The 8,187-nt window shown below is 39.3% G+C and overlaps 1 long non-coding RNA gene across 1 annotated transcript; it reads left to right on the top strand.

Annotated features, from left to right (window-relative positions):
- Positions 1-4,938: 4,938 nt before the first annotated feature.
- On the top strand, positions 4,939-6,648 carry LOC131304331 (uncharacterized). The gene is made up of 2 exons (XR_009192371.1): positions 4,939-5,056; positions 6,539-6,648. It is a non-coding gene; the product is annotated as an uncharacterized LOC131304331 (long non-coding RNA).
- The last annotated feature ends 1,539 nt before the right edge of the window (positions 6,649-8,187 follow it).

The following is an 8,187-nucleotide window of genomic DNA, read 5'->3' as shown; positions in this document are numbered from 1 at the left end:
ACATGTGGAACACCCCTTTGAGTTAAACAACGCTAGGCATGGATATATGAGACATTTTCTTATATTTGATATGTGGTACATCTCTTGTGTAATTGGTACGGTTTTATGAATTGCAAGGTGAAGATCTATGAATCGTTGTTAGGGAATATCCCTTGATATGTAAGTGCTTGTATGGTGATGAGAAACTAATTACGTAATGATAGCTAGTTGACTGAGATAAAATTATCCCTACTACTTCTTTGTGAATAAGTCTTTGTTGTGAATTCATTATATGTGATTGAGATGAATGGCTGAGTTGTGAGGTGTATTGGAGGAATTGTGGTAGAGTGATCTATACTATATGATCGATGTGATTCAGTTCTTTTAGTGAGGAAGGTATTTACAGGGAGTAGCGAGACTCCATAAACAGCCCAGAAAGAGTACTTGCTTGTGATGTGTGACGTGTGATGTGGGATTGCAACGGTGATGTATATGAGTAAACGAAAGGGTTTGTTTGATGAATATACGAAAGAAATGATTGGTTGTCGAAACAACACCATAGAGTCATCTATCAACAGGTCCTTTTCTTTAAACATGGGACGTTATGACTAAAGTGAAGTCAATGAGCGGATAGAGTATTCGGAATAGGGTGTGGTGGTTAGCCTAGAGTCTTGGTGTGTAGTCATGGTACTTCATCTATGTCGTCGACATTGGGAAAATTACTAGTCGTGTTTTGTTTCTCCTTTGAGATACCGTATGTTGCCTCTGTTATTCATTCTACCTGTCATCCCATTTGCATATAATAGTTGTGTAGATTTCTCTACTGGGCTAGTGTAGCTCAACCTATCATTTTCAGGTGTGAACCCGGAGCAGTAGCATGGAGCGAAGTGCATGCATTCAAGTGCATATTTTCGAAAGAAGTGGCAAAAGAGACTCAAGGACTTTTGATAAAACATGTTTTGGGAATGTAATAGCACCTTAACTCTATTTCTTTTTATGATCTAATATATTCAAACTCTTGGAGTTGGATCTGTAATTTAATGATTAGGATTTGGTGAACTCTTTTGGGGTATTATGTAAGATAATGTGAGGGGTTTTATTTATGAAAAGCTATCTTTATTTATGTTGAAAATCGAGGGCGTGACAACTTGGTATCAGAGCATAAGTTTAGAATACCTTGAGACCGTGGGGAGACTTTGAGTCTCATGGGTTCAAAAAAAAAAATTATTGCATTGTGACATGACTTGTGTGCTACTGAGTGATTGACATGCATCCAACTAGGTGGCATTGCATTTATGTTACCGTATAGTGGCGTAGAGTTGTTAGAAGAGATTGGTGGAGTTGGAGATTCGTAGTGTATCTTTTGTTGATGATCTTTTTATTGTTTCTTTGTAGTGAGATGCCTCCGAGACCTGAGAATAGACGGGGTAGGACTGGGAATCCGAGAATGGAGGCAGGACAGAATCAGCTTGCTAGGGATATTGTAGCGGCACTTGCGGCGGCTAATCTTTTGCAACCACCCCCTAGGGATAACGTGAACAGTCGGGCCATAGTAGCCATGCGAGAGTTTAGTCGTAGAAATCCACCTCAGTTCGATGGAGAAAGTAGCGACCCCCTTGTGGCTGATCATTGGCTTGCACAAATTCGTAAGATCTTCAACGCACTAAAGATTACGGAGGACGACCTACGGGTGAGCATAGTAGCTTGTCAACTTACCGGTGAGGCGAATGAGTGGTGGGAATCTGTTTTAGGAGTAAGGAGAGACGTTAGGAGGGCGGCTGGAGTTGCAAATCAGGAAATTGAGCCGGTTGAGGAAAGTTTGACTTGGGCTGAATTTGAGACACTTTTTGAAAACCAATATTTTCCAGAGTCGTATCGTGAACAGCTTAGAAACCAATTCGAAAGGTTAGATCAAGGTGACATGACCGTTTCAGAATACGCCACTAGGTTCCAAACCTTGTCCCGTTTTGCGCCAGAGTTAGTTGCAACCGATGGTAGGAAATGTAGGCGTTTTGAGAAAGGGTTATGTCTGTCTATCAAGAAGTTTGTGGTAGGTCAACGAATTGAAAGGTTTTCTGACATTATCGAGTGTGCTAGAAGTATTGAGTATACGGAGGAAATACCAGAGGAGCCGAAAGTGCAGGAGTCAAGAAAACAAACCGTTGGTAAGAGTGTATCTATAGAAACGTCTGGAAGCCAAGGGAGGAAGAGACAAAGAGAACAGTTTCTGTCCACCTCAGGACAGCATAATTTAGAACCACCTACTCTTTCTAAAACGTCAGGAGTATCGTCTCGGTCAACGATTGTGTGTTATTGGTGCCGCCAGTCGGGCCATCGTGCAGTAGACTGTCCTCAGGAGAAGGAATATCATGGTCAGAGACCACCTCGGGTTTGCTACCGGTGTCGTCATCCGGGGCACTTAGCGGTAGATTGTCCACAATCGACAAGTAGAGGGAGCGTACAAAGACCCACGGGGTCGGGTCATGCGTCTCATACCGCGTTGCAAGGTAACGTGAATTTATGTGTTATGTTGAGATTACTTATGCATATACAAAGTGCTTATTTGCCAAATGATTGTTATTATGAAGTGCATGGTCTATTCTAGTGTTGGATAGCATTGCGGAGTTGTCTTTATGAACTTGTCTGATAAAATCTAAGTGTTGTGACAACTAGACTAGTGGGATGAAAATATTCAAGATTTATAAAATGAATAGAAATCGTGTAAGGTCTTGTGGGATTGAAATGAACTAAATTACTATTGGGCTTCTTAGAGCCACGAGTTATGAAGTATTGGACACTGTGTGAGCCCGTGGTTGTGTAGGGTACTGTGTGAACTCGTGGTGAGATAGGGCACTGTGTGAGCCTGTGGTATCTGGGCACTGTGTGAACCCGTAGGGTATAGGGCACTGTGTGAGCCCGTGGTTGTATTGGGTACTGTGTGAACCCGTGATGGTATTGGGCACTGTGTGAGCCTGTTGTTGTATAGGGCACTGTGTGAGCCCGTAGTATGCTGGGTACTGTGTGAGCCCGTACTATATTGGGCACTGTGTGAACCCGTTGTTGTATTGGGCACTGTGTGAGCTCGTGGTTGCGTTGGGTACTGTGTGAGCCCGCTGGGTACTGTGTGAACCCGTTGACGTGTAGATGTATTCGGTACTGTGTAATTGCAATAAATTGTGCGGAAAGTCTATGATTGGTTGACTTATTACTGTATTTGGTGTATAAAATGTGTTGCTATTTAGTTTCAACGTACATGTTAGAACTAGTGTGCAATGTTTCGTTCTTAGGATGTGGTGCTGGATAGATAATGATATAATGTGAGGGTACTTGCTACATGCTAGATAGATAATTTATTGAAGGTGTTTGTATGGACGATTTAACCTCTTAGTTAGATGTAATGCTACATGCTAATTGGAATCTCTTGTCTCGACTACTAAATTTGTTGCAGCTTATGAATTGATGATAGTTTTGCATGTCTTTCAATTTTTGTATTATGGTTTCGTTGAGACAACTGCTAGTTTGGTTAATCCTTCGTGAAGTTGTTGAATAAGCAAGACTACCCTGGACGTCGTAGACATATGCCGAACATGAATTGAGTTCTTTACTTGGGGCACCGTGTAAGTATAGTGAAATGTGTAGAGTGGTGGATCTTGGTCTAGAAAGCGGTTACATTTACGGATGTACTTATTTTGAACTCAAAAATTTTCTAAAAGGGATAATGCTTTGTGAAAATTGAATCTTTGCATAGTTCATTTTCAGCAATGATAACGATACAGACTTGGAGTCGGCTATATCATAATTCATTTTTATGTTGTCAAAATTGTCATTATTTTCAAATGACCAAGTGAGGTGTTCGTAATTGATTGTTGATAATATCTTTCCAAAATGAACATTCCTTTTCAAATTCTATAGAATTTTGCCACACGTGGGCATGTTTCAATGGCTTTATAACTACTCGAACTAGTTGGAAAATTCATGAACTTGTTCAGTTTAGATTTCATCATGTCGAACACTTTAACTTTTGTTCGGCGTTTGTCTTTTGAGAGAGTTTGTTTTGAGCTAGCATTGGAATCTATTAGAGCTCTACTTGTGTGAGTCTTGGTAATTTGAGTACGTCGAAAAGTAAAGAAATGAGGCGAAAAAGAAATGTATGAAAGTTGATTTCCCTATAAGCGTACATGAAGAATCTAGTAAATCTTGGGATGAATGAATTAATCTTAGAATTTGTTGATTATGTATTGCTTGACAAGGTTGTTGAATTATGACGTTATGAAATTCTCCTTTGTGTTTGGACACGGCCCATGGAACCGAAATTGGTTAGTCAGAAGTAATGAGAATGGATATGGTTTGTGAGATTGGAATTAGTTGGTAACATGATTATGATTTGTACGAATACGATAACTTCGTGATTTACCGTGCATGAGCATCATAACTTGGCGATTGTTTGGTAAGAAGCTAAGCTAGTTAGTTGTGGCATTATAGAGTTTTCTTGCGTTTTGGACCCGGAATTGGCAGATACAAAGCGTTGTGTGGTGGGCACGGCCCTTGGGACTAGAAATTCATTGGTGGTATTCCTTTGCTCATTCTATGCAAATTTCGGGACGAAATTTCTTTAAGGGGGGTAGAATGTAGAGACCCGTGTTTAATTTCAATAATTTTAATGTTAGAATAAAATTAGAATATTGAGGTAAAGAGAAAGTGTGATTTGAATATGTGATTTGGGTTGAATGTGATAGAATCTGGAAGTTTGGGGTGAAATTGTAATTGATGTGTGTGGTGGTATAAATAGGTGAGAGTGAGTGGTAGAGAATCATTCTCCCACTCACATCTCTCTCTCTCTCTCTCGGTCTTCTCTCCCTCCCGCCCGATTCTCTCTATCTCTCTCACTCTCTCTCTCTCTCGAAATCAAGCCTATAAACTTGAGACCCATGAAAATTAACCTTCATTCCTCCTTCCACGCGCGATCTTGAGCTCGTATTTCGTGGGTTTGAGCTCGGAGAGGAGTATTCGGATGATTCAAAGTTTTCGGAGCTAGGGCTTGCTTGGTTGGGCTTGGATTTCGTTCTTCGACTTCGAGGTAGGGATTTCTCTCATCTATTATATGTTTATGTGTTAATTTGGTGTTTGAATCGCACCTTAGATCATTGGTTTTGTTGTTGGAATTGCTCTGGTGAAATCTGAAAATCGTGCACTGAAAACCCAAGTCCTACCGGTAGGAGTTTTGGCCCTACCGGTAGAAACGCTGTCCAGTAGAGTCATTTTCGTGAAATTGTGGTCTCCTACCGGTAGGAAAATGTGTCCTACCGGTAGGAAATGAAAAATTCAGCATTTTGGCAAAACTTCGAAAGGGCATAACTTTTTCATCCGAACTCTGTTTTGGGTAAATTTTATACCGAAATTCATGTGCCGGAAGTCTACTTTCCAATGGTGGTGGTCTCATCTCCTAATTCTTCACCGATAAGATTTGGTAGCCAAAATAAGATGGATATGTTTGTATACGTTGGATATTCCTTTTTCCTTAGAAACGTTGAGCGAGCCACGGACGTCCTTAAGTACGCCTGAGTACATAATTGAATGATTAGATGAGGTTAGTGGTATGCTTAAGTCTTTATAGTAGTCGTTGGATTCCGTATGAGCCTATTGATATCGAAACGAGGGTTTAGAGAATATATGGAACATAGGTGAGCGAAGGTTGTGTGTGTTGACATGCTATGTGAAAAGCGAACATGTGGAACACCCCTTTGAGTTAAACAACGCTAGGCATGGATATATGAGACATTTTCTTATATTTGATATGTGGTACATCTCTTGTGTAATTGGTACGGTTTTATGAATTGCAAGGTGAAGATCTATGAATCGTTGTTAGGGAATATCCCTTGATATGTAAGTGCTTGTATGGTGATGAGAAACTAATTACGTAATGATAGCTAGTTGACTGAGATAAAATTATCCCTACTACTTCTTTGTGAATAAGTCTTTGTTGTGAATTCATTATATGTGATTGAGATGAATGGCTGAGTTGTGAGGTGTATTGGAGGAATTGTGGTAGAGTGATCTATACTATATGATCGATGTGATTCAGTTCTTTTAGTGAGGAAGGTATTTACAGGGAGTAGCGAGACTCCATAAACAGCCCAGAAAGAGTACTTGCTTGTGATGTGTGACGTGTGATGTGGGATTGCAACGGTGATGTATATGAGTAAACGAAAGGGTTTGTTTGATGAATATACGAAAGAAATGATTGGTTGTCGAAACAACACCATAGAGTCATCTATCAACAGGTCCTTTTCTTTAAACATGGGACGTTATGACTAAAGTGAAGTCAATGAGCGGATAGAGTATTCGGAATAGGGTGTGGTGGTTAGCCTAGAGTCTTGGTGTGTAGTCATGGTACTTCATCTATGTCGTCGACATTGGGAAAATTACTAGTCGTGTTTTGTTTCTCCTTTGAGATACCGTATGTTGCCTCTGTTATTCATTCTACCTGTCATCCCATTTGCATATAATAGTTGTGTAGATTTCTCTACTGGGCTAGTGTAGCTCAACCTATCATTTTCAGGTGTGAACCCGGAGCAGTAGCATGGAGCGAAGTGCATGCATTCAAGTGCATATTTTCGAAAGAAGTGGCAAAAGAGACTCAAGGACTTTTGATAAAACATGTTTTGGGAATGTAATAGCACCTTAACTCTATTTCTTTTTATGATCTAATATATTCAAACTCTTGGAGTTGGATCTGTAATTTAATGATTAGGATTTGGTGAACTCTTTTGGGGTATTATGTAAGATAATGTGAGGGGTTTTATTTATGAAAAGCTATCTTTATTTATGTTGAAAATCGAGGGCGTGACATACATGCTTCGTATACATTTTAGATATAGTTTGAATTAGAAAATTATAATCTTCCATACTGTTCCATATACAAAATCTGAATATTGTAGACCAGTGCAGTAGACAGGAGATTGGTTACTATTTTTCTGTTAAAAAAAAAGTTCGTGCTATTTTACGCTTCCCGACTTCATCTCCCTTTGTTTCAGTTCTAAATCTTATTTAAAGGACGAGCTACATTGTTGGTTATCTCGCGTCTAAAACCAAACCATCTGAACTGGTGAAAAACTAATAACGTATGCATATAATTAACCAGGAGTTGGGCAATTGCCTATGCACCTCTGGCCCTTTTGTTGTTGTTGTAAAGACTTACTTTATGGACTTGGTCAGTCGTAAAGACTTGCTTTTTTTGTTGTAAAGACTGACTTTATTGTTGGTTATCTCTCTTTGCTTATTCTTTGGGATGCACAAAATACAAACGTATCCTCTGAATAAAACATCTGATGCATTTTTTTTCCTACCTTCCAGTTATTATTGTGCACAAACCAAATAAGTGTAACAGGCTGCTCAAGGAAAAGATGCGTTGGAAAGAATTTTTTATTTTCTTTTACAAATGAGAACATAGGACTTATGCAAGAGTTCAGGAGATAGATATTACAGAAACTAGAAAGATCATAATCTTTCGTAGATGAATTTACACATTGGGTTTTTCAGTTATGATCTTCTCAGTTTTTCGTGGAACCTATACCATTGCATCCAATTTGAAGTAGCTTAGCATGCTACGACCGGTATCTATGGTGCCACACACGCACTGTGGCTTTAGTCAATTTGCGGAGAACACATATCATTGATTTTAACTCCGCTTTCAACAGCATTCACAGGAATTGGAGAGCCATGGCAAACTAAAAAATATCCTGCTAATGCAACAGGCAAGTCTCTTTCATTCTGTCATGCCTCTTCTTTTCTTTGTGCAAAAGTTTGTTTGTTTCAGTTTTTTGTTATAGTAGTTACTGATAACAAACCATGGGATGGTCTGGATTGATTCACTACAAGAAAAATCACATTGGATGACGAGTGAAAATCGTCACAAATGGCATATTTTTCGTCACAAATAGTATAGGTGACGAAAAAAAAATTATCGACTAAAGGTTGTCGAGGATTCCTCCCTAGTGACGAAATCCGTTTTTCGTCACCCATAGTGCGCCATTTGATGATGAAAAAATCCGTCACGGAAAAATCACTTAGTGACGAAAAAAATTCGTCACCAATTGTGTTTTTTATGACGAAACATTTCGTCACCATTGCCATAATTATTTGTCACCCATTTTCAATTTCGTCACTAATTGTGGCAAGTAATTGATAAAGTTAAGCACATAGATGACA

This window comes from Rhododendron vialii, chromosome 10a (assembly GCF_030253575.1).
Source record: "Rhododendron vialii isolate Sample 1 chromosome 10a, ASM3025357v1".
NCBI classification, from domain to species: Eukaryota; Viridiplantae; Streptophyta; class Magnoliopsida; order Ericales; family Ericaceae; genus Rhododendron; species Rhododendron vialii.
The sequence above is the reverse complement of the archived record's forward strand: the minus strand, read 5'-3'. Positions and strand labels throughout refer to the sequence as shown.